The sequence below is a fragment of the Oryzias latipes genome, chromosome 2, assembly GCF_053564925.1.
Source record: "Oryzias latipes strain Hd-rR chromosome 2, Olatipes_Hd-rR_3.1".
Classification (NCBI taxonomy): Eukaryota; Metazoa; Chordata; class Actinopteri; order Beloniformes; family Adrianichthyidae; genus Oryzias; species Oryzias latipes.
The window spans coordinates 50034202-50061386 of NC_136238.1; the positions used below are offsets into that span (position 1 = coordinate 50034202).

The 27185-nt window shown below is 42.9% G+C and overlaps 1 protein-coding gene and 1 long non-coding RNA gene across 4 annotated transcripts in view; one reads left to right on the forward strand and one right to left on the reverse strand.

The window, feature by feature from the left end:
* LOC144988962 (NLR family CARD domain-containing protein 3-like) overlaps positions 1-27185 on the forward strand; it is a 207703-nt gene that overhangs the window by 121196 nt on the left and 59322 nt on the right. The gene's annotated exons all lie outside the window — the stretch shown is intronic.
* LOC144989538 (uncharacterized) lies at positions 974-2194 on the reverse strand. The gene is made up of 3 exons (XR_013653783.1): positions 2034-2194; positions 1829-1959; positions 974-1653 (listed from the first exon to the last, which is right to left on the reverse strand). It is a non-coding gene; the product is annotated as an uncharacterized LOC144989538 (long non-coding RNA).

Below are 27185 nucleotides of genomic sequence, written 5' to 3' on the forward strand. Positions count from 1 at the left end.
GCTCCTGAACATTGATTTGGAGGATTGTTCCAGGTAGGATCAACTCCATAGCTGCAGGGGCAGTATAAGGAAAATCTGAATCCTAATCTATCAGGTAAGTAAATGAGAAGAGGTATTTAACTAGGTGACGGTGTGCAGGTGGGGGTTTTGTCTGGCAGTCATGGGCTGTGTCCGAATTACCGCCCTAACCCCTAACTACTAAAACCCTATATAGTGCGGCACTATATAGTTCTCTATATAGTTCTCTGAATTTTCAAAGCAATTCGGACACCCATGCTCACTAGTTTTCTCTTTCGGGTGTTTTCAAATGGCGCTTGGCACGAAAACAAAGTGGCGCATTACCGCCACCACCTGGTCTGGAGGAGAACTACTACTATTTAACGCAGAGAATGACACCCATTTGTCAAAGTTAAAATATAATAAATATGAACATTTTATGAAGACTATTTATGAATCTGCTGTGTTCTGATCATGGAAAACGTGTCTGATTTATCAATAAGATTACAAACACATTGGTGTAGATTTTATGTATTTGTTGATAAATAAACCCTCAAGTCATTAGTCCATGGCAATATTTATTTTTGTGCCGCTGAACGATTTACGGGCTCTTGCGAGGAGGCATTTTTTTTCTGTAGTTTTATCTTCTACCTTACTGAAAATAGCTTTATATATGAATCTGTCCTTTTTCCTGGCAATAATTCAACCGTTTTTCATGAGATCAAACCAAAAACAAGCAGATATGCAGCATCACAGGACGGCAAGGAGGAGGAACAGACGTCTCAGAAGATTTCCTCTGGATGCCCTGGCCAGACATGAACAACCTGTGAGTTAAAGTTTTTTTATTAGTTCAATTTAAGCATTTGTTACTAATTGTGCTCAAGGTTACACAGTCTGCTGGGTAAGACTTTTTAACATTATTTTTCAACACTGGACTATGAACTGTATAGTCTAACTACATGAAACACTTGCGAGATCAAAGTTTAGTATTTTTTATTCAGAGTCAAACCATATCACTTGTTTTAAACAAAAATACTTTAATTTTTAAATATTTATATAAAAATCCAAAAACCCAGCCAAAAAAAACCCACGAGATTTTCCAGCATTTATAAATACGTCATAAACTAAAATGTAAGACATCAGAATAAAATGAAACATTCAAAAAAATCAGATTTAATTTTCTCAATGAAATAATTATTTTTCTATTTTACAGGGTCTTCCACGTCTCTACTGCTTTGCCAACATAAAGGTGTCTGTCGTGGCCCTTCACGCTGACGGTCAGTCCGACACAAGACCAGACCGGCAGACCCGCAGATCGGTTGACCCGCAGGACCATTGAGCATCTGGTGGAGCAGCTTCGGGTTCCTCACACTCTGGGGGGGGGCACAGGAGACTGAGGTCCTGCTTCTTTTCTGGCTGGCGTGTGGCGCATCATACAGTGTGGTAACCAGAGCCTTTGACATGCCACGGTCCACTGTGAGCGACGTTGTCCACAGGACGGCAGACCGGATCCTCCAGCTGATGAGCAGGGTCACCCAGCATCCAGTGGGAATGAACTGCCATAAGTTACCTCAGGTTTTTTAGCAGCCTGCTTGGTCTTCCACCTTCCAAAAGGTCGTAGGGAGCATTGATGGCTGCCACTGAAGAATAAAGGCCCTAAAAGAAAGTGCAGCTTGTTATTTTAACAGGAAGCTTTTTTATTCCATTCAACTGCAGGCTGTATGTGACTCTAAGCCAAATTTAGAGATATTTTTGTTGGGAATCAAGGATCAGTCCACAGTTCACAGGTTCTACGTAAAAGCCCAATTTATGTAAATCAAACATTACCCACCTGAAGGATCCTTTTGGGTGATGGTGGGTATCCCTGCATTGCACATCCCATCACGCTGCTGACACCCTACAGGGAACCCATGAGGAATGCGGTTCAGGCCCGTTACAACCAGCACCACGCCAAGGCACGCTCTGTGGTGGAGAGAGAGCATTTGGCAGATGAGGAGGAGAGCAATATTTCAGGGGGCACTGGAAGTAAAACCAACCTTTGCAATGAAAATCATTGCCTGCAGGTCAGTTCTGCACAATCTGTGCATCAGCGAAGGGGACTGCTGGGAGCCACAGATGTTGAGCCACAGTAGGAACCAGTAGGACGGGGAAAGTGGCGTCCGTCTGCGAGGACAAATCTCTGCTTTCTTTTCAGCTCCAACTGTGACACATGACTCTAGAAGACCAGGATTATTGTTAAGATGTATAAAAATAAATGTTAACATATAAAACGAAATTGTAAATGTGTACATCTGATATTTATATGAAAATCCTTTTGAAATTGTTAAAAATGGCTCAGATTGAAATAATACATGTAAATAATTCATTTTTGTTCATGCATTTATTAAACAAATGGCAAAAACAACGACAACGTTACATTTTGTGAACAATATTTTAAACTCAGGTAAGCTTAACAGACTCTCCTGTCACTCTTTGTCCCTTCTTGCTCTTTCCTCCTCTCCTCTTTCAACAACCTTTACCCCAACATGACAACGATTACAGTGTAATGATAAATAAATACAAATCTGATCAAGTGTCTCTTACTCCCATCCGGCACGAGCTTGCCTGATAACAAACAGGCTATCTTTCTCCATCCACAGATGGATCAGATTTTCCTTATCCTCGTCAGTCCTTACATATATAATCACATTTAAAAAATGTGTTAATAACTTATTACTACAATTAGAACTCACTCATTTTTTATGTAATATCAACAGCGTTTGTTTTTAGCATTCGGCGCTAATTCGCGCTAGCGTTAGCTTTAGCATTACTGAAATTGATGAGCTTCCAAACAATGTAGATAGTCGATTGAGGAATATAACATATTACACACATCATTTTACGTATTGACAAATATATTTTACAACAGATACTTGATACTTTTAAATATACTTACATTTTTAAGTCCTCTTTCTCGCACGACCGTCCGCCATCTTCAAATAATTCAAGCGCAGTGTATTGTGGGTCACACGCAATGCATTCTGGTATGAACGCAGTGCATTCTGGGCAATATTCGCCGATCGAGTGAGCATCGATCCACACTGGTTTTTCGTAGAGAACTCTGGGAAATTTCTAGTGCACATGATTTTTGAACTGTAGATTCGGACAGCACTACAAAATGGCGACCGCACTATATAGTGCACTATATAGGGGTTAGGGCGGTAATTCGGACACAGCCATGGTGAGCTGAACAACAAACATTTCAATGCTTGGATGACTTCAGCGACCCCATTGGTATGTTTATTTCAATTTCATTTATATTCTGATATTTGTGGGAACAATTTTCAATAGGGATGGGAATAGAAGCCTCATAGGGGTTCATGTAATTGTGCTGGAAAAATGAACCACCCATTCAGGGCTTTGAAACCACACAGAACAGCGGCATCTGGTGGTGGACTAGATGTATATCGACATGTTTCAACAAAGCTCCTTGGAACACTTCAATGTGGAAATGATGATGAAAAAACATAAAGCAGAAAAATTTTGTTAATGATGACTGAAGAAAGAGATGTATGCATTCTGTTTCTAATCTTTTACTACATTTAACAAATTAATGTTTAATTGTACATGCATTCTGTTAGAATAAATGTATCCATAAGTTATCCTATATTTACTCTGAACTTTTTTAACTGTAAAAAGTGTATACTTGTCTGCGAGAAACAGCCCTGAGAAAGCGGGAAGAATTTGTTTTCTCTGCATTGAACTGGGAATTCACCTTTGACCTTTTGATCCATGCCCTGAAGCCACAGGAGCTGACTGATGACCCTTGATCTGCAAAAAAGACCCTAATCCCCTGGGGGGAGTAGCAATCTCCTGGGAACGGATGTCTCTCTGTTTTATGACCATTGGGGGCTGTGTGTGTGTGTGTGTGTATGTATGTGCATGTGTGTGTGTGTGTATGTATGTGCATGTGTGTGTGTGTGTGTGTGTGTGTGTGTGTGTTTACAACCACCTCCTTGTATGCTGTATGTTAGGTAACGCCCTGATTTTAAATAAAAGTGAGGAGGCAGACTCTTGAAAACTCAGAGCACACGTGGAATGGCTTGAGTATGTTCCTGTCTGCTCTCCTCGAGAAAAGAGATAAGTGAGTATGTGTCCTTTCTTCAAGTTCAAAAATAGTTAAGAAGTGTTGGCTTAGTTGTAGACCTAACACATTCTCATATTGCTATCTGGACTTTTCACCCCGCTGCTACAGAAGTGTTAGAGCAGAAGGCATATGCAGGCTGTGCTGTGCAGAGAGACGGGAAGTCACAGCGCAGCATGTTCAGAACAGGAAGTAGGGCCCCTCGTCTGCAGACAGAACTCAGATGTACATCATGCAGGTGTGAGGACATTTCCAGAAGCAAAGCAGAAGCAAGCAAGAGGCCACGGTGAGGACGGAAAGGAATTGGACAGCCACCAGCAAAGGGGTTACGTCTGCCCACAGGAGGAGGAACTCAGAGCCGCTCTAAAGACTTCTCCGTAGGAAGTCCCCGGTGCTTTTTCTCTTCTCTGCAGGGGCCCTGTTCTCAGCTGTACTTCTGTGTTTTTCTCTTGCTACTGTCTTAGAACTATCGTATCAGGGAATAAAGTTCTAATCTTTACCGGTTCGACTTATGGTCATTTTCTCCTCGACTACTTGAACACGTAAAGGAAAAAGCTGCAAAACGGAAAGATCTTTTTCCTTCATGATTTTAAAAAAAAAGCAAAACAACACAACATGTGACGCTTTCTGTGAGAAGTGCTTGACACAGCAAAATACATATCACATGAAGAAAAAAATACACGCAAAAAGAACATGTATAGTGCCAGACTCCAACCTAGAACCTCTGGATGTATATGCCACTGACTATTCCACTGAGCTGTCTCCATTCACATAAAAACAGCTTGACATCAGAGATTCATTCCAGTGTTTTTTTTCTGTTTGATACAAAACGTTCATGATGTGGTGTTTTATTAGGAAAAACCGAGTTGAAATGATCCTGAGCCACAGAAAGTTTTTAATAGGAATGAAGTGACGCTGATTCTAATACAAGCGAAACAATAGAACTGGTCAGGAAACGTTCAGGATTCATTTCGCATTTCTATTGAATAGCGCGCCCAACTGTTCAAACACAAGTGACATCTGAACCGTGGTTCGACCAAACGAAGCATTTGGCGCGTCATACATCATCAACCACGTGATCTGTGCTAGTTGACACACACCCTGAAACATTGTGCCGAAACACTCTGTTTCATGAAGGTGAAGTGCCGTGTCAAACGGGCCATCCCTAATTTTCAACAAGTGAAATAGTTAAACCACACAATATTTGCAAAAGTTTAAAATAACAGTGCCGGGGATCACATCACATCTGAGCCAGGGGGTGTCGCGTGTCCCTGTGGTGTGGGTTCTGATCCTTGCCCCTGAGTGCCGGGCTTCGCCAAGTTTCCAACTGTGGGCGAGCCTGGTCGGACCATGTTTACAACACTTCCTGTGGACCCTCTCTTCTCCTGTGTGCCCTCCTCCTGGGTGGGGGCGGCTGGCCTCTGCCTCGCTCCTTCCTGGACCAACCGTGGGCCGGGTGGGTGGCTGCATGGAGCGCGGAGCGGGTCTCCCGTGGGGGGTTTTGGCTTATACCAGGGGTTGGGGCGGGGAAATGCCCAGAACTCCTGGGTGGTGATGAGGTGCGCGTCTGGGGTTGTTGGCACTCTTCTGGGGCAGGGCCCTGCATTAGGCCCTCCCGGAACGGCGGGGGGGCTGCTCTCTGTCCAGGGTGTCAGTGCAGCTGGATTAATAACGGAGTGACGTGTGAAAACTTAGATGATTTAATTAAAAGCCTTGCAGCAGCGTTCTGGAAAACCTGGAGCCATTCTAGTGATTTTTTTTCTTAAACACGTGAAGACGGAGTTGCAATAGTCAAGACGAAATGTAATAAAAAGGTGGATGAGCATCTCCAACTTGGAACGCAACACAATTGGACTCAGTATTGCAATGTTTTTAAGATGAGAAAAAGAAGAACGTACAAGTGACCCGACAGGGGAGTCAAGGGATAAAACACACAAACAACCTCCTGCGGTTTAAAAGTCTGTCCAGGAGGACATAACAGTCAACAGTGTCAAAGGCTATGGTCAAGTCCAGTAGCAGTAACACAGAGCATTTTCCTGCATCACTCTGCATCAGGATGTCATTAGTGACTCTGAGAAGGGCTGTTTCAGTGGAGAGAGCTCTAGAAACTGAAACTGCTCAAGAATGCCATGACTGTCCAGAGCAGTTGTCAGTTGGTTACCAACAACCTTTTCTGAAATTTTGGACATAAATGGGAGATTAGAAATAGGTCTGTAACTGCTCAAGAGGGAGGAGTCAACTCTGGGCTTTTTAAGGAGAGAAAGGACGACAGCATTCTTAAAGTGCTCAGGGACTTGACCTGACAGCAAGGACGAGTTAATTATTGACAGGACACAGGGACCGATGGACTGGAAGACATCTTTGAGTAGAGATGTAGACAGCACGTCGAGAGAGCAAGAGGATGACTTCATTGCTGTTTTTCCTGTGACGTCATTTCCGGGTGAGCTATTCCCAGTGCTAGTGCTATTGCTTACTCTAAGGGTTATCTGGGTTAATATTCACATCTAGTACCTTTTATTAGCGAGTTCACCACTGTTAAACCGCTTGCTGTTCACTTTCTCATTTTGCTAAATAGACCACTTCTCTTTACCTAAACACCGCTAGCCTTAGCTTAGAACCTAGCATGGCCACCGCTCTTTCTTCCTCTCCTCCTTTCTCCTGCCCCATGTGCCATATGTTTAGTGATGACCCTGCCTCCTTTAGTGAAGATAGCGGTAGGTGTGTTAAGTGTAGTCTTGTGTTAGACTTGGAGGCCAGGCTGGAGCAGTTAGAAGCGCGGCTCCGCACAGTGGAAGCTAAGCCGGCTAGCCAGGTCGTTACTCGTAGCGCGGGCCGCGCTACCAGGGCTAACCCAGTTAGCACCCCAGCGCCCTCCCAACAGCCGGGAGACAGTCAGGGGTTTGTACCGGTTGGGAGGAAACATAGTGCTAAACGCAAAGACTTAGAGCACCCGAGACTCCACGTTAGTAATAGGTTCTCCCCCCTCAGCGACACACCCGCTGAACACTCAACTCTGGTTATAGGCTCTTCTGAAGTTAGAAACGTGGAGCTCCCAGCGGCTACAGTCAGGTGTTATCCGGGGGCCAGAGTTGGTGACATCGAGGGGAACCTTAGGATGTTAGCTCAGAGTAAGTCCAGGTTCCGTCGAGTCGTGATTCACGCAGGCGGTAATGATGCCCGACGGAGACAATCAGAGGTGGTTAAGTTAAACGTAACTTCGGTGTGTAAACTGGCTAAGACGATGTCCGACACTGTAATTTTCTCTGGTCCCCTGCCGAACTTAGTCAGTGATGAAATGTACAGCCGCTTTTCATCATTTAACCGCTGGCTTTCTAGATGGTGCCCAGAAAACGGCGTTGGTTTTGTGGATAACTGGAGTGCGTTTTGGGGGAAGCCCGGTCTCATGCGGAGAGACGGCGTCCATCCCACCCGGGACGGTGCCGCTCTTCTTTCTAGAAACATTTCTGCTAGCCTTAGTCTGTTAACCTGACAATCCAGAGACGAGACCCGGGCGCAGAGCAGCAGTGTAAAACGCTCCTCTGAGCCTCCCTTAGGGTTAGTGCCGGTGCAAAACCCATGCAGGGAAAGTCAAGCAGGTCCTAGCTTTAGCTTATGTGCTGAAAGACAAATGAAAGGAGCGCGTCTTAAAAACCTTAAAGTGACAGACGGCAGTTCTCACAAGCAGAATTATGATGTAATTAAATGCGGTTTATTAAACATTCGATCCATTTCCTCCAAGTCCCTCTTAGTCAATGAGTTAATTACTGATAACAACCTTAGTCTTTTAGCCTTAACAGAAACCTGGCTCCAACAGGATGACTATGTTAGATTGAATGAAGCAACCCCCCCCACTTATGCTAACTATCAGAAATCCAGGATTTCAGGGAAAGGAGGTGGTTTGGCAGTAATATCACAGTCTAGCTTACTTCTCAGCCCTAAAGTTAAAAATGCTTATAACTCCTTTGAAAGCATCATATTGTCTTTAAGTCACCCTAACAGGAAAACTGGAAAACCTGTTTTACTCATAATTATTTATCGCCCCCCCGGCCCATATTCAGAATTTTTAACTGAGTTTTCCGACTTCCTATCGACTATTGTCTTAGATTCTGATCAAATTTTAATATTAGGGGATTTTAATATTCATGTTGATGACCCCAGTGACTGCCTAGGAAAGGCTTTTGCAGCTTTATTAGATGATGTTGGTTTCACCCAAAGTGTGAATGAACCCACTCACTGTCATAAGCACACCCTGGATCTTGTTCTAACCCATGGGATAGAGATCAGCCAGCTGAGTGTCCTTCCTCTTAACCCCATCATTTCTGATCACTTTCTGATTACCTTCCAGCTTACACTGGAACATCCTTCTGCCCCAGTGAATAAGAAACAGCTTAGAAGAACCTTATCTGACCGTTCTGTGTCTGAGTTTAAACACACAGTTCAGCCAGTACTTAGTGATATTCTGAGAAACTACTCTGAGTCCAGCTCCCATAGTATCAGTCCTAGTATAAATGACCACTTTGTTAATGATGCCTTACAAGCCCTCAGGAGTACACTCGATGTTGTTGCCCCCTTGAAACCTAAGTTCGTCAGACAAAACCGAGTAGCACCGTGGTTTAACGCTGAAACTCGTTCTCTTAAACAAGAAACCCGTAAGTTGGAAAGAGAATGGCGCCGCTCCGGTTCAGAGCAGTCTCTGGATATCTGGAAACATAGCCTATTAAATTATAAAAAAGCTCTGCGTAGAGCTAGAAGCCAGTACTATTCAACCTTAATATTAGAGAATGGAAACAATCCAAGATTTCTTTTTAGCACTATTGCTAAATTAACTCGCAGTCAGAGCTCAGTAGAACCACATGTTCCTGTTTCTCTCAGCTCTGATGATTTTCTTACATTTTTCGATAGTAAAATCTCAAATATTAGACATAAGTTAAATCAAGTTATTCCTACAATCAGCCCAGAGCAGGCTGAAGTGGTAGAAATGGAGGCATCCATAGAAACTTCTGTAACATTAGACTGCTTTACTGCTGTGGATCAAGCGGAAATAACATCAATTATTACGTCCTCCAAATCCTCAACGTGTCTGTTAGACCCAATTCCCACTAGACTTTTTAAAGAAACTTTTCCCCTAATCAATGATCCCATATTAACAATGATAAATGCCTCTCTGGAAACGGGTTACGTGCCACAGTCTTTTAAATATGCAGTTGTTAAACCTCTTCTGAAAAAGCCCAGTTTGGATCCTAGCGTGTTGGCCAACTATAGACCGATATCAAACCTGCCCTTTATTTCTAAAATCCTAGAAAGAGTTGTAGTTAAGCAGCTTTACTGCCACCTACAGGACAACAGCCACTTTGAAGACTTTCAGTCGGGGTTTAGACCCCACCACAGTACGGAAACTGCACTAGTTAGAGTCTCTAATGACTTGTTATTGGCCTCAGAAAAGGGTCTACTTTCTATTCTTGTCCTGTTGGACCTCAGTGCAGCCTTTGAAACTATCGACCACAGTATTTTACTCCATAGACTAGAGCAGGACATAGGGATCAGAGGATCTGCTCTCCAGTGGTTTAAATCCTATCTGTCCGATAGGTATCAGTTCGTTAATGTAAATGGCCATTCCTCTCAGTGCACTCGAGTCAACTATGGAGTCCCACAGGGCTCAGTCTTGGGACCGATCCTGTTTACGCTTTATATGCTACCCCTAGGAAACATAATCAGGAAACACAGCATTAATTTTCATTGTTATGCCGACGATACGCAGTTGTATTTATCCATGAAGCCTGACCAGAATGACCAGATAGAGAAACTGAACGCTTGCATCAGTGACATCAAGACCTGGATGACAATTAATTACCTCCTCTTGAACCCAGAAAAAACTGAGGTCATTATACTTGGACCTAAAAACCTCAGAGATGCTCTGTCTGCTCAGATAGTCTCCCTGGATGGCATAAGTATAGCCCCCAATTCCACAGTTAGAAACCTTGGGGTTTTATTTGACCAGGATTTATCATTTAAGGCTCACATATCTCAGGCGTGTAGAACTGCCTTTTTCCATCTGCGGAATATTGCTAAGATCAGAAATATACTTTCTAAGAGTGATGCTGAAAAACTCATTCATGCATTTGTTACGTCGAGGCTGGATTACTGTAACTCCTTGTTAGCAGCGTGTCCTAAGAGTTCCTTAAGAAGTCTCCAGCTTGTTCAGAACGCAGCAGCTAGATTGTTAGCTGGAACTAGCAGAAGAGATCACATCACTCCTGTGTTAGTTTCGCTCCATTGGCTCCCAGTTGATTCCAGAATCAAGTTCAAGATCCTCCTGTTAACCTATAAGGCCTTACATGGAATGGCCCCGTCCTATATTAAGGACCTCATAGTCCCTTACCATCCAATGAGAACACTTCGCTCGCAAAATGCAGGACTGCTTGTGGTTCCTAGAATTAGTAAAAGTACGGTTGGAGGTAGAGCGTTCAGCCACCAAGCCCCTGTCTTATGGAATAAACTCCCAGCTCATGTAAGAGAGGCCGACTCAGTTTCTACATTTAAAGTTAGACTGAAAACATTCCTCTGTGGAGAGGATTATTGTCAGACTAGTTAGTATTCAGAGATTATTTAACTTAATGTTAAGTTGTTTAAATTAAACTTAACTATTTATTTTAAAAGGCTGCTAGAAGTTGAAGCTGGGGTAACTATGGTGCACTGGGGTTCTGTCTTCTTTTCTTTTCTACTTCTACCCTTCCTCTCCTCCATTCCTGATCATAATTTATCATTTAGTTCTCCATGCCTCTGTCTGGTACAGTGCGATTCATGTATTGTCCCTCTTTTCCTCTCCCCTCCTGGGGAGTGGGAGTGCTTCCAGACTCCAGTTGGCTCATCCGTGCTCCAGTTCCTGACCGTCTACCTCGCCTTTGCTCCACTCCTACACCTGGCTGTGGTTCCTGTCTCTGGCTCATCTCTGGCTCGTCTCTGCTCTGTACCTGACCGAGTACCTCGTCTCTGCTCCTGCTGCTGGCTGTGGTTCCTGTCTCCAGCTTGACTCGCGCCTTTGACTGTCCCCACAACCACGGCTGGATGAAGCTCGTCTGCTGGACTTTATATATGTAGTTGTAGATTTAGATAAGTTAATTCTTCTCTAAGAGTTCTGGTACATCGCCTGTCCGTCCTGGGGGAGGATCCCTCCTTCATGTGGGCACCCCTGAGGTTTCTTCGTTTTTTCCGGAATCCGGTTTTTTGGGAGTTTTTCCTTACCGCGAAGGGGGGTCTAAGGGCAGGGATGCCAGTATAGCTTAGTCAGTTTGTTAGTTCATTTTTGTATTTTCCTATTGAACTCTTTGTATTCATGATCCTTTTGAGTTCATGTTTTACTTCGAAGCCCATCGAGACGACTGTTGTTGTGATTTTGGGCTATACAAATAAAATTGAATTGAATTGAATTGTAGTTGAGAATGTGTCTAAAATCACAGGCCGAGGTGATCATCCTTGAAGAATTTCAAAATAAAAGACTTACAAACACCACAATCACTGCTGGATGAGAAATACATTTACTCTTTATTTTCTGTCAATAAATCATATTTATCAATAAATCCTTGATTGTAAATGATGGATCTAAAGTTGAATAGAAGTCAAAGTGCTGACTCAGCACAGATCAAAGGAGACACAGATGATTTCCTGGAATGAAGAAAACATCAAACATCATGATGTGATCTGGAACTGAGCTGTTCTTCAGAAGATCCTCCCAAACATGGAAACTGTTGCTGCAACACGTGAAGCTTTGCTTCTGTTGCTAGGTAGATCTGATGGATCAGAAGCAGACTTCTGTCAGCTGGAACTGGGGCTTCTTCCAGACCATGACATGTTGTTCAATAAAGTTCATTCCAAAGCGTGACTGATTCATGAAGTGGTTCCTTGAGCCGTGAGTTTTGCCAGCAGCAGGAATCCCTGAGAGTTAGGAGACAGTTTGTGGAGAGAGTTTGTAGATTTAGGAGAAACCAACGTTTGAAATGAAACCAAAGTGTCCTAAAGCCAAATCACTGAGCACATCTCAATGTTCCACAAACAGTCATTTTCCACAGTGGACCGTCACCACACACTTTACAAGACAGTTTCTCACAACTTTATGACAACAAATCCTGAAATTGTTCCATTCAAGGAAACATTGACTAATATTTGGATTGATGCTGTTTTCCATCTGTGTTTTCAAACCTGCATCAAGAATTAGCTCATGTTTATTGATTCACTTTCTGTGGAAGTTTGGCTTCTCTGATGAACCACCAGAGGGCGACAGAGAACTGTTGATATTATCAACACAACAGTCAAAGAAATCAACATTTAGCACAAAGTGAACAAACTTAGGTCACGTGCTAACGTTCTGATTCTGTTGGAAAAGCCTTTTGTTTTGATTTCTTCAGGATTTTGGCTCAAAAAGACCAATGACAAATGAAACTCCAATAAAGTTGCTTTCTAATGAGGAAATGAAATGTTATGTTTTATTGAATTATCAAATGGAGACTCAGCTTCAGGTGATAAAAAAGGTTGGTGCTATTTCCAGTTTTAGAAAGAACATGCCTTCTGCACAGTTTGCAGTGAACGTTACTCATTTATGTCAGTTTTAATGAACTGAAATACCTCCAAACAGGAGAAGAAGACATTTAATTTTTGATAACATATTTTCTATCGGGTGAAATGATAACACAATTTTACACAGAAATACCTTCGGTCTTTTACTTTTTAACTCTTTCTGATTTGCTTTAACTGAACACGTCTTTATTGTCATCTAACTGTAAACTCCAATTCAAACATGCTGACTAAACAAGGACAGATTTCCTAGAGATTTCCTAATTCTGCTTCCATGTGATCACATGAAAACAGTCCAATGTTTTGGATTCTTCTTCTTCTATCTCATTGACATTAAAGCTGCAGCTCTGTCACCAGGAAACAACATGTGACAGGTCCCAGTTTTTGGTGGAACACCGTCTCTGTGATGCTACAGACGCTGCTAAAACACAGTGGATTTCATTCTGTTCTATGGAGAAAAGACTGTTTTATTCATGTCTGATGAATTCATCTTGGAGGATTTATCCTCCACGTCTAGAAGTCTGCTCCGTGAAAATCCTGTCCCACTTTAAAGTGTTTCCATGGTGACAGAGGGAACAGCTGGTTAGCATCTTTCTAACTTGACTGAACTGAGGGTTGGGGCTTCCAGCACAGAACCAACCTGAGAGCAAATGAACATTCCAATCCTCCACAAGCTCATTCTTCAGATGGATTCAAGCTGTAAATGTTGTCAGCATAAAGCAAGTTTGGACTAAACTAAAGCAGAAAGTGGCTTTGAAGATGGTCAGGAGAAATGAGGGCTTTTTTCAGGAATTCTGGGAAGAGGAGGACTTCTCCAAACAACCAGAATCTAGGAGGAGGTTTTTTCAGCATTGAGATCAGGATTTAGCATGAGCTTCAATCCCATTTTGGTTCAATCCAAATGTTTACCGTCATATTCAGGAGTTCAACTCTGAAAGCCACCATGACATCAGAGACATTAAAGACCCTGTTACCTAGCAACCAAACACAACAAACTGGAGACTATTCAAACTGGACATTTTGGGGCAACAATTCTTTTCTAACTCAAGTTTGTATGAAAAATCCAAATGATGGAAACAGATTGTGTAAAGGAAATGAGGATCTATTGGTGAGTCACAGTCCTGGAAACATGAGGTGTGCTCTGATGAAGACGCCTGATCCAAATGTGGATTTTTGAAATGTTCTTCATGAGATTCAAACTGATGGAAGCTTTGAATTAAAGGTGTCAACACATTTCTGCATTGGATTCATTCTGTTTCAGTGTCTAAGGTTGGTTTGGTGGCAGAAACCAAGTTTTTGTTGAACAGTAGCGTTTGAAAAAGCAGAAAGTGGCTTTGAAGATGGTCAGGAGAACTTCTTTGAAGAGGAGGACTTCTCCAAACAACCACAACCTTAGAGGAAGTTTTCTGAGCATTCAGAGAATGCTTTTCCAATGACTCATCATTTTCCACAAGAAGCTAAGGAGTTTTTCCAAATGCATGCTGGGTATTCTTAGAATTTCTGTCTGGATCAGAAATTCAATCAAATGTCTGTGAATCCATGATTTCCTTAGAATCTTTGACTCTAGATTCAGATCCATCTGGTTCAAAGGATGAAACTGCAGCTAAAAGTCTTTCAAAAGTCCAAATCCTCAAAGATGAAACAGAAAGTTCCTAGAAAGTCAAATGAAAAACAATCAGATTTACTTTAACAGTAAAGTTGACAAAAATAGCAATTTTATGCCGCCATCGACATGATAATATGAGCGACAGACAACACTCCAGACCAGCTGGTGGCGCTAAAGCACCATGACGCTGTTAGCCAAACAAAGAAGAAGAAAAGCACGAGGCGCTAGCAGCGTTAGCTTGTTAGCAGGCTAGCAGCGTTAGCTTGTTAGCAGGCTAGCAGCGTTAGCTTGTTAGCAGGCTAGCAGCGTTAGCTTGTGTTGAGAGGTCGGTGGTGTTTTGTTGGGACGTTTGTGAGGTTTTTGGACAGAAAGGACGATACGTGGTTCGTGTGGGAACTCTCAGCATTTTCCAAAGTGTCGTAAATGAGTGAAGAAGTGTTGAACGGAAAGACAACGTGGATTGCTGTGATTGTGAGACTAGCAGATGATCGATCGGAGCTGCAGTGAAGAGGACGGCGGTGTTTGTGGGAGTTGGAGCTGAAGATCGGAGCAGGAACCATGTCTTCAGAACCTCAGGAAGGTTCTGTCAGAGAACAACGTTCTGCTGCTGAAGGAACCATCGTCCAGAACGAGGAGGAGCTCTGTCGTCAGCGCAGACTGCTGGATAGCAGCTGGAACCCGGAGCTTCAGCTCCACCGCGTAGGTATGTCACCTTCAGCAAACAGAGAAGACCTTTGAGCTTCATGCTTTTCTTGTGTTTGGGGAACCGTCTGTCACTCAGTGGTGGTGGTTCTACACTAACATACTTTGGGGGGGGGGGGGTTATACTATGTGGGTGAAAACCAGTGCTAGCTCGATGCGGGTGGGGTGAGGTTGTGTGTGTGTGTACTGAAACCGCTTTTACTTATGTATATTGTGGCGTTTCAAAGAATGCAGACGCTGGTTTCACCATAAACTCCTCATTTATTTCGAACATTCGGTTACTGTCGGCCGTACCCTCGCCGTACCAAACAGGGTCAGCCTTCCCAACTAAAAAAACGAGCTTCCCTCCTAGTCTCGCGGCTTTTTCTCCCGTCTCCCGCCACGCCCACTGTTCTCCGTAATCATCAGAGCAATTTAGCATCTATGCCGGGGGGGGGGGGGGGGGGGGGGGGGGGGGTGATGGCGGTTTTAGGCACAGGTAAAAGGGGCAATTGTCCGGTGCGCAAATTTAACGTGGGGGCGGCGGTGACAGCGGCTCAGTGCTTGGAAAATAATCTGGTCCACTATTCATCGCGGTCAAGTGAGCCGACATCTGTGGAAGTGCGGTCTCGCTAGCCGTCACCGACTTTTTGCATGCGCGTTTACATCATAGTTTACGGTGCACACGTCCAGCGAGCTGAAAAGACGTATACAACGCTAATATAACCCATCATATCACAGTTACCCATGATCAAATAACATGTACTGTGCTCTGACATCTATGAGAGCTATTGCAAGCCCTATATTGTTATTTGATGTACAGATTTATTCATTTAGATTGCATGTCTGACCATTCTATAATAAACTACCATAAATAAAGTGTTTTGTTTGAAATATAATCAATCAGACAGATTCTAAAAGTGAGTTTGAACACTAACAAGAGTGATTTTTCCTCCAAACATGTTGTGTCTTATGACATCCGAAGAGTTCAATTTTGGTCTCATCTGACCAGAGGATCTTCTCCCAGAATGTCATGGGTTTATCCAAATGTTGGGTCGCAAACTCCAAACGAGCTTCAACATGCTTCTTCTTCTTCAAAAATGGAGTCTTGCGTGGTGTGCGTGCATGGAGGCCATGGCGGTTGAGTGCATTACTTCTTGTTTTCTTTGAAACAACGGTACCTGCTGATTCCAGGTCTTTCTGAAGCTCTCCACGAGTGGTCCTGGGCTGTTGGAGAACCCTTCTGATGATTGTTCTGACTCCTCTGTCTGAAATCTTGCGAGGAGCACCTGGCCGTGGCAGGTTTATGGTAATGCCGTGTTCTTTCCACTTCCGGATGATGGCCCCAATGGTACTCACTGGAACTTTCAGAAGTTTAGAAATGCTCCTGTAACCAATGCCTTCAGTGTGTTTTGCAACAATAAGGTTGCGTAGGTCTTTGGACAGCTCATTGCTTTTACCCATCATGCAATCCTTCTTGTCTAACACCTTGCTGGTGAGAAACCTTTTTAAAAGGCATCAATCAGGACTATACCAGCTGATATTACTTTGCACTAATAGGGGGCAGGTTAACCTTCTGAATACTGACAAACTCCAGCTGCTTTCTTGGCTTGCCAGACCTTTTTACCCCTCCTTTTCTTCATGTGTTCAATACTTATTCCCTGTGCCATTTCACTTTATTACACATAACTTCATTTATGGACATAAATGTTTGGATTTCTTTCTATGTGTGCATTACTTGGGTTGATGCCGACATCTGGTGAAAATTTCGTGTCAATAGCTCGATTAGAAATATGTTCTTTGAGAGAACCATTGACGTGTTCAATACTTATTTTCCCCGCTGTAGGTATATGTAAATACACAAGAAGACATAAAAATCAACGGGAATAAATGAGCATATCAGAGGCGGTAGGTGATACATGTGTGTGGCAAACAAAAACCTCCAGGGCAAACTTAAACCATCTGTGTAAAACATTCATTGAGCAGTCAGGGAGGGCAAAACTCATTCAACGACCCCGCACCCTCGGTGGCCATCCCTAAGGATATGCATGCACCACCAGTCCGGACCTCGGCAAAATGTCTTTAATGAAAGTTACATGGTACAAGAAACAAAGTAGGAAATAAAGAAAAAGAAAAAAAATCAAATCCATAAAATAAAAACAACAAAAAAAATAACACTTTAAAGACCAGGTTGAACCACGAGCTGATGTCTACCAGGGGAATTGTAGGCATAGTGTTGATAAAGGGTATTGACATATATCGCACGACCTGAAAGCATCTTGTCTATCATTGATCTAATACAAGGAACCACACAGGTGACAAAAAGGAAAAATAAAAACAACACACAGAGAACCGGAGTGACTAGTTTTACCAGTACACTCCACAGGAGGGGCCAGAAGTGAACCAAGAAAGCGGAGATCAAGACCACGAGGTGTCAGTCATCTGAGAAGAAATGTGTGATTTCAGGTTCCTGACTTCATTGATGATGTGAGTGATATTCGCAGAGGAAGATAGAATAAAAGTACAGTAATCCCCCCGTATTCGCGGGGGTTACGTTCTTCACCCACCGCAAATAACGAAAATCCACGAATAATTGGCGCTGTTTTAAAATTCCCAGAGCCTCTGCAAAGTCAGAACCTTTTTCTGCCGTTTGGGTTCATTTCCAGAAGCTGAAGATGCTGCAGGGCTGTTATTGGCTTTTATTAACCTTGTAAGAATGGTTACAGCTCAAACAAAAATAGCGCAGCCTGCTCATACACTCAGCCGGAGGAGAACGTTCAGCCAACACGCACCCAGGTAGGCCCCGCCCCCTCTAATCCACCAGTCACCAGCCCAGCGCTGATTGACATACGCTGTGGACCAGCAACTGGCAGGAAGAGGGGGGCGCTGCCCGCCCGCAGCTCTGTCCAATTCAGTGTTGTTATACTTTACAGTAAATACAGAGTTCTGCGTCTCACGCTTGTGACGTCACGTCATCTGCGGCCACCCGCGAATGGGTGGGGCGCCCAACTAAAAGGAAATCAAGCGCCATCCTGTTCTGTAAGATCATAGTCGTCATAGGTTTTCGTTCAGGATCATCATGAAAAAATTCTGTCAGATGCAGGAGGGACGATTCAAGATTAATTCATGAGGGAGGAGTTCGTGTTTAGAAAGCATGGAGGCGTTGTAGCTCCAGTGCATGCCACCTAAAGAAGCAATAGAGGAGTCGAAGCCAGGAACGACAATAATGTCCTCACAGTTGGAATGACCTAAAAAATGAACAGCATATCCAGCACACTTACTCTCAATGCAGAAGGGTGCTTTCAAAACCCTTCAAATGTGTTGCGTTAGTGGCGTTGGAAAATTGGGCAGGTCGTCTCCATGTCGACCAGGCAGAAAAAGAAATGTTAACATCAGGAAAAATGTCTTTCACACTAATCTTAGAGTAACCCGAGGTAAAGTGAACAAAAAATAATAATAATAATAATAATAATAAACTTTATTTGTATAGCACCTTTCCAGATAAAAATCACAAAGTGCTTCACAGTACAACACGATAAAACAACAATAAAACACAGTAAAAACACATGTTAAAAAGAAATTAAGAAAAAGCTATTTTAAAAAGATATGTTTTTAGCTGCTTTTTAAAAGAAAACACTGAGTCCACAGATCTGAGGCTGAGAGGAAGAGAGTTCCATAGGGATGGGGCCACCGTGGCAAAGGCTCTGTCTCCTTTAGTCTTTAAACGGGTTCTCTTAACAGCCAGCAGACCCTGGTCACATGACCTCAGTGACCTGCTGGGAGTGTATGGCTGCACCAGGTCTTTTATGTAGACTGGTGCTTGGTCATTAAGGGCTCTGTATGTTAAGACCAGGATTTTAAAATGCACTCTGTAGTGGATGGGGAGCCAGTGCAGCTGCATTAACAACGGAGTGATGTGTGAAAACTTGGATGACTTGGTTAAAAGCCTAGCAGCAGCGTTCTGGACAATCTGGAGCCGTTCTAGAGATTTTTTACTTAAACATGTGAAGATGGAGTTGCAATAGTCGAGACGGGAGGATATAAAACTGTGAATGAGCATCTCCATCTCAGAACGGGACACAACTGGACTCAATTTTGCAATGTTTTTTAGATGATAAAAACAAGAGCGAACGAGTGACCCGACATGAGAGTCCAGGGATAAAACCGGGTCTAAAGTTACACCTAGGTTCCTGACAGAGGGCTTGATAAAAGAAGCAAGTGGGCCGAGCTCATGGATTATCTTGGGGAGACAACTGTCAGGAGCACAAACTAGGACCTCAGTTTTGGCTTCATTGAGTTAGAGAAAGTTGTTATTCATCCAGCTCTTAACTGAATCCAGACACTTTTGTAAGGTCTGTATTTTAAAAACATCCTGGGGTTTAAAAGAGACATAAAGCTGAATATCGTCAGCATAAAAGTGATAAGAGATGTCATTAAAAGAACTTAAAATATGCTGTAAAGGCAGCAGATATAAAATAAACAATAAAGGTCCCAAAACTGAGCCTTGGGGCACACCAGAAGTGAGAGGAGCAGAGGAAGACTTAAACTTGGAGAAGACAACAGAGAAAGATCTGCCAGTCAAATATGAGGAGAACCAGTTTAAGGCTGATCCGGAGACCCCAACCCAGTTTTTCAGCCTGTCCAAGAGGGTGTAATGGTCCACAGTGTCAAAGGCTGCGGTCAGGTCCAATAACAGTAACACAGAGCATTTTCCTGCATCACCCTGCATCAGGATGTCATTAGTGACTCTGAGAAGGGCTGTTTCAGTGGAGTGAGCTCTGCGAAAACCTGACTGAAAGTGATCAAATATCCCATGACTGTCGAGAGCAGCTGTAAGTTGTTTGGCAACAACCTTTTCTAAAATTTTAGACATGAAAGGAAGGTTAGAAATAGGTCTAAAACTGCTCAAGAGGGAGGGGTCAAGCCCAGGTTTTTTAAGGAGAGGAAGTACAACAGCTTCCTTAAAGTGCTCAGGGACTTGACCAGACAGCAGAGACGAGTTCATTATTGACAGGACACAGGGACCAATGGACTGGAAGACATCTTTGAGCAGAGAAGTTGGCAACGTGTCGAGGGAGCAGGAGGAAGACTTCATTGTGCCAACTAATCTGACTGAACATCTGAAACATAGAAACAGGCCTGGGCGAGATTGTGGGATTGTGACGTGCATGTTGAGGAACAAAAGAGCAAACATAACAGTCAGTGGCATTATAAGAAGAAGCCGTGAGGTTAACCGTCTGAAACCAGTAATTGTCCTGATGATTGATGGGATCCACTAAAAATCGCTTAATGCGGGGAGTCGAATCACGTGTTGTTGGCATCACAGTCGGTTCATTGTGCGAGTGGACTTGTGGACCAGAGTCATAGTACCAGAGAAAAAGGGTGAGAGCGCACAGGAGTAGCAAGGCAGATCACAGGCAGTTAAAACCACGAGGAGCAGCTGGACCCAAGTCAGCTGGTTCAAAGCTCACTGTAGTTGGGGGAGAGCAGTGTCAGGGGAGACACTCCAGGGGGCGCCCTTCGCCAGAAATAGCGTCACAGCAGGCCTTGCAGTTGGACTTAGTCAGTGGAGTGTCTCACAATGTCAGTCTTGTTGGCTCTCAGTAATTTACAGTGGCTTACGTGAATCCAGGAGGGTCTCTCAGCAATGCGGACTGCCGTTGGCGTGGCGAGGAGAACTTTGAAAGGTCCTGTCCACCTGGGTTGTGACCAAATAGTCCGTTGAATGGCCTTCAGGTAAATCAGGTCACCGACAGAGGTCTTCTGGTCGGGAATCAGAGTCTGTGGGGAGGAGAGAGCCTGGGCAGACTCAATTTGTTCCTTTGCACTCACAGCTTTCTTCAAATAATCATGGAAATCATCAGAGTTTTCATGAGAATCAGGCAGAAAAGCAGAAAAAGTTGGCAAATTAAAAGGTTTATGAAAAACACATTCAAAGGGAGACAGACCCGTTGCAGAACTTTGTGTGGTATTTATGGTTAATCTAAACACAAAGGCCAAGATTTTCCCGTATCAGCGACAACCTTTGCTAATAGTTGTTTTTTTTTTTTTTTTTTTAACAGTATTTTATTATATTTTTACATAACAAAACAATGAACAAGTCAGTACAGGGTAAACTCAGTCAGTTACACAAGTTGCAATAAAGTAAAAGATAAGGCGTACACATGGACATTACTTAACACTCTATGTTTTATCCGACGAAAACTGCTTCACTTCTCCTCACCGGTTTCTTGAGAAGACAAAGGAGGAGCATCCCTTTTGTAGTAGATCGATAAGGTCATCAGGAAGATAGTTAAGAAGCGGTTGCCAGATCCGATAAAAATCATCATCATTCCCCCTTAAGGAGGCACTAAGATGCTCCATTGGAAAAATCTGAAACATTTCTTTGTACCATTGGGTAACTGTGGGAGGTTTCTCCCTGATCCACTGCAAAAGAACACATCGTCTCGCCAGGAGCAAGAGTTTCTTCAACAATATCAACTCTGCACCAGTTACAGGAAGTTTCTTTGAAGATATATTCAGAAGGAAGAGGGCTGGATCTAGTTTTATTGTTGTGAGTAGTATTGAGGTGAGTTCTTTTGCAACGTTTTTCCAGAATTTAGATATTAATGGACACAGCCAGAAACAATGATAGTAGGTTCCTGTCTGTTTTTTACATTTGATGCATATTTTGGAGACCTGGGGGTTGATTTTATGTAAAAGGTAAGGGGTGCATTGTAGTCTGTGTAATATTCTGTACTGGTTTTCTCTCAGCCTGTTGCACAACGATAATTTATTTACAGATTCAAAGGCCTTGTACCACCTTCCGTCATCTAAGTCAATCCCAAGATCGTTTTCCCACAGCCCTTTAGATCTAGAGTCTTCAAAGTTATCGCATAAAATAACTTTTCTATAAAAGAGGGAGATGAACTTCTTGTTAATAGCTGAGGAGGTAAGGTTCAACAAGAAACTTTCTATTGGATTTTTGATAGGTTGATTTAGTGGGAGAGAGCATAACGATTCCACAAAATGCCTAGCTTGAAGAAAACCAAAGAATTGGTTGCGTGGGATCCCGTATTTGATTTGAATTTGTGAGAACGAGGAAATGTTTCCTCCATCAAATAAGTCACCCACAAATTTTAACCCTTTTGAGTGCCAATCATTGAAGATGCTTACTCCCGGGCAGGTGAGCCCTGATAGAAAGCCGGCCAGGGGGTAGAGAGACGTGATGCTGTAGTATCGCGAGACCCAGCGAGACGAGTGTGGTGAGTCGACTCGGCGGCGCGTAAGCATTTGAACAAACATTTTCGATCTTGTTTTCATTTTTTCCGCCATATTAAAATATTTCCGGCAAATTAACATAACCTGTTAAGAGTATTAAGCTTCTGTCAGCCTGGAGGACCTGGAGAAATACATCGACGAGTGCTACAATACCTGCGTCATGGTGAAACCCAAAACCGCCACCACCACCCCCTCCTCCAAGCGTGGACGGCCTGAGGACTCTCCCGGGGCTGCGTCCTCTCCAGGCAGCGGCGTGAGCGATATCCTGGATTCGATTGATAAAAAGCTCTCCAGCTTTGATTGCCGCCTCAACTTGCTGGAGATCCTCCATAGAGAATTTCAAGGTCTGCGGGAGTCTCTGGAATTCAGCCAGCAGCAGGTGCGGGAGCTCGCAGAGGAGAACAAGGCCCTCAGAGAGACCGTCAAGACTCTGAGCAGCGACACCGCTCGTCTCTCCGAGGAGAACCGATCAATCAAGGAAACCCTCCTGGATCTTCAGTCAAGGAGCATGAGGGACAATCTAGTAATCTCCGGGGTTCCAGAGGAGGCAGGAGAAGTCCCCGAGGCCACGGTGAGGTCCTTTTTGGAAGACCATCTGAAGATCCCCAAGGAGGAAGTCCAGAAGATCTCCTTCCACAGGGTTCACCGGCTTGGAGGGAAAAGGCCGGACAATCAGCGTCCCCGTCCTATTGTTGCTAAATTTGAACATTATAAACAAAAGGAGCAGGTAAAAAGCAGAGGACGCGAGCTGAAAGGCACACATTACAGCGTGAATGATCAGTTTCCAGGCGAGATCCTCCGCCGGCGGAAAATCCTCTTCCCGCTGAGGAGGAAGCACCTGTCTGCTGGAGCACTCGCGGTGGTTGCCGTTGATAAACTTTTTGTGAATGGCAAGCTGTTCCGGGACCCAGAGGTAACACCCTGGCTGTGCTGAAGGCTTTCAGAGGTGCACTGACATCTGCGCCGCCCAGAAGAAACCCGCAAACTTATTTAATTGAATAGGAAATAATCGGATCATCAATAATCCACACCTCTCAGGAAAAGTGTTTTTTCTTTCTCTCACATTCATGTTTCTGTTGTTGTTTCGTTGTTTTTGTTTTTTGTTCTTTCTCTTTTCCTCTCTCTTTTCTCTTGTCCCCCCCCCTTCCCATGTCCTCATATGTGAATCAGGTAAAGTCAACGCAACCACGGTGAGTATTTATTTATGCACGGAACGGGCGCGCACGCATACTAGCGCGCATAAGAGCATGCACACGCAATCCCGCACACACACGTTGACAAACTGCAAAAACCTCACTTAGGCTCACACAGGACGCACGCAACATGCAGCTCACAGCCAAGACATGTCCACCTCCTACGCACAGCGCTTGTCAGTGTAGCAGGTACGCACAGCGGGCACGCGCACACGGACGGGCACACGCACTATTTAGCCTTGCACTCTCCCGGTTAGAACAGCTATGAACAGTCTTAACATCGTTAGCTGGAATGTGCGTGGACTTGGCACTGGACCAAAGAGATTGAAAGTGTTAAATCACCTGAATGATCTTAAAGCAGATATAGCTCTGCTGCAGGAGACCCATTTATCTTTATCAGCTGGTAATCTCCTGTGCTGTTCCCAGTATCCAGTTATGTATTCTGCCAGTTTCAACTCCAAACAAAGAGGGGTTGCAGTTTTGATTAAGAAAAATGTTACATTTACTCATAAGGACACAGTAACTGACCCAGAAGGCAGATTTGTAATCATTAATATATCCATTCAGAATAAAGACTTTTGCATCGCCAGCATCTATGGTCCGAATGTTGACGACTCTTCCTTCTTTCACAGATTCTTCACCTCACTCTCAGCTCACTCTGACTCCACAATCATTATAGGAGGAGACGTCAACCTTGTTATGGACCCTGAACTTGACAGACTCAGCACAGCAGCAAACCAGCGTACATGGCAGTCTGCAAGTATTCTAAAGCAGTACATGAATGATCTGGGTCTCTGCGACGCTTGGCGCTCATGTCATCCAAACACTAAGGGGTTCACCTTTTTTTCTCCAGTTCATCATTCACACTCTCGTTTAGATTATTTATTAGTCAGTAACTCCCTTTTGAAAGAAATTAAAAGTTCCAACATTCATCCAATTATTATCAGTGACCATGCACCAGTTTCTGTTACTATTTCAAGGGAAGTACCCACACCCTCAGGTTCAACCTGGAGATTTAATACGTCTCTGTTAAAAGACCAGGAATTTATTGAATTCTTTAAAAAAGAGTGGGCAACCTTCTTAGAATTCAACAATACTTCTGAAATATCACCAAGTATTCTTTGGGAAACAGCAAAAGCAGTCATGAGAGGGAAAATCATCTCTTATTCAACGCATAAAAAACGCAAAGAGAAAGCAGATTTATTAGAATTAGAAAATAAAATCAAAACCCTGGAGACTGCTTATGCTGCTTCTGCACAGGAACACATACTGGGCGACCTGAAAAATTTAAAGCTGCAGTTTAATGACATCATCAATAAACAAACACAATTCCAGATACAAAGGCTTCGACTGGAAAGATATGAAAACTCGAATAAATCTGGCAAATTTCTAGCTAATCAGCTTAAAATTAATAAAGAAAAATCAACAATCGCTTCTATTATGGACAAAACAGGGAATGTCACCCATGACCCGGTAAAAATTAATAATGCGTTTAAAGACTTTTATCAAAACTTATACACTCCACAGATCAATCCATCAGAACAAAGCATCAACTCATTTCTTAACAATATAAACCTGCCCAAGTTAAACGAAGATCAAATCACAAATTTAGACTCTCCGCTCTCGTTGTCTGAGCTTCATGAAGCTCTGTTACTTATGCCTAACAGCAAAGCACCAGGACCCGACGGCTTTCCAGCAGAGTTTTATAAGGAATTCTGGGAACAACTGGCACCAACGTTTTATAAAACGGTAAAATTTATCAATGAAAGCCAATCTCTACCACCTAACATGAACTCTGCCAACATTATCCTTCTTCTAAAACCAGACAAAGACCCCACGAGTCCTTCAAGCTATCGCCCCATTTCTTTAATTAATGCAGATGTAAAAATTATCTGCAAAGCACTAGCACAGAGAATAGAAAAAGTCACTCCTCACATAATTCACCTTGATCAAACTGGATTCATCAAAGGCAGACACTCGGATGACAATGTCCGCAGACTCGTTAACATAATAGACTTTGCCACCATCAAAAACCAGGAAATGACTATACTATCACTGGATGCTGAAAAAGCCTTTGATAGAGTAAATTGGAAGTTCCTCATTGCTGCCCTCCATAAGTTTGGGTTTGGAGAATCATTCATCAATTGGATCAAAATATTATATCACAACCCCAATGCATCAGTTAGAACTAATAAACAGACTTCCAACAGGTTTTTTCTTGGAAGAGGAACTAGACAGGGTTGCCCACTCTCCCCCTCTCTTTTTGCAATATTTATCGAGCCTCTAGCTGCAGCAATAAGACAGAATGAGAGTATCAAAGGAATTAAAACCAAACACAGCCATCATAAAATTAGTCTCTATGCAGATGACATATTACTGTTTTTAAGTAATATACATTCTGTAAATGAAACGGCAACAATCATTAATGAATTCTCTTCTATATCAGACTATTCCATTAATTGGAATAAATCTGTTTTATTACCACTGAACAGTAATGCGGAGCAAGGACCCACAATACCAGTTAAATCAGGCAATATAAAATATCTAGGTATTTATTTTCCCCCCAAAATATCAGAACTGGTGCAGCTAAACTACACCCCATTACTGAAAAACATACAGGACGATCTAACACGCTGGACCAACCTGCCTCTGTCCCTTATGGGCAAGGTAGCCACGGTAAAAATGAAAATCTTACCCAAAGTTAATTATCTATTCTCAATGATTCCCACACAACCGCCATTAAAATGGTTCAAAACATTAGACTCATCCATATCAAGCTTTCTATGGAACAATAAACCTGCAAGAATTAGTCTAAAAACTTTAAAATCTGCAAAAAGCTGTGGAGGATTAGAATTACCTAATTTCCACAATTACTTTCTTGCAAATAGACTACAATACATCTTAAAATGGTTAAAAAATAATCCAGAAACCAACTCATGGTTAGACTTGGAACAGGCGTTATGTGGAAAGATCAACCTGTCAGATCTTCCATTTATCAGCCAAATAGTTAAAAGACAGGATTGTTTCAAAAGTACCAATATAAATGCCACCTTAACAGCCTGGTGGGAATTTCTCAAAATATCAAAATCATCAATTCAACCGTGCAAAATGACACCCATCTGGAACAACCCAGACATCCTCATAAACAAAAAGATTATCCACTTCCCAGCTTGGCAAGCAGGGGGCATAAAACAACTAGAGCACATAATTATTGATAGAAGATTCATAACTCCCCAGGAACTTCAAGACAAACATGGAATATATAACTTCTTGGAATATCAGCAACTTAAATCAATTATTACTAAAAAGTTTAAATACAGAGACAACGATTTAAAGCTACCAGATGTAGTTACCACTCTGATCAATTTCACAATGAATAAAACTCTCTCCAAAATATACAAACTTTTATGTAATTTAGATAATAATATTTCACTTCCGACAACAAAATGGGATGCGGATTTGAGCATCAGCACAGATGAAAGCTTTTGGTCAGAACTTTGTCTAAACACCTTTAAACTGACAAAAAGTCCAAATCTGCAGCTAATCCATTTCAAAACTCTTCACAGAATTTACTACACTGGACAGAGGATGTTCAAGATGGGTCTCAGTAACTCAGACATTTGTCAGCACTGTGACAGTAATCTACCCGACAATTACATGCATGCACTGTGGTTCTGCACGCCTGTCCAGGCTCTCTGGCAGCAGGTATGTGCCGATCTATCAGTCTGGCTTAAGGTTTCAATCACAGCTTCACCGT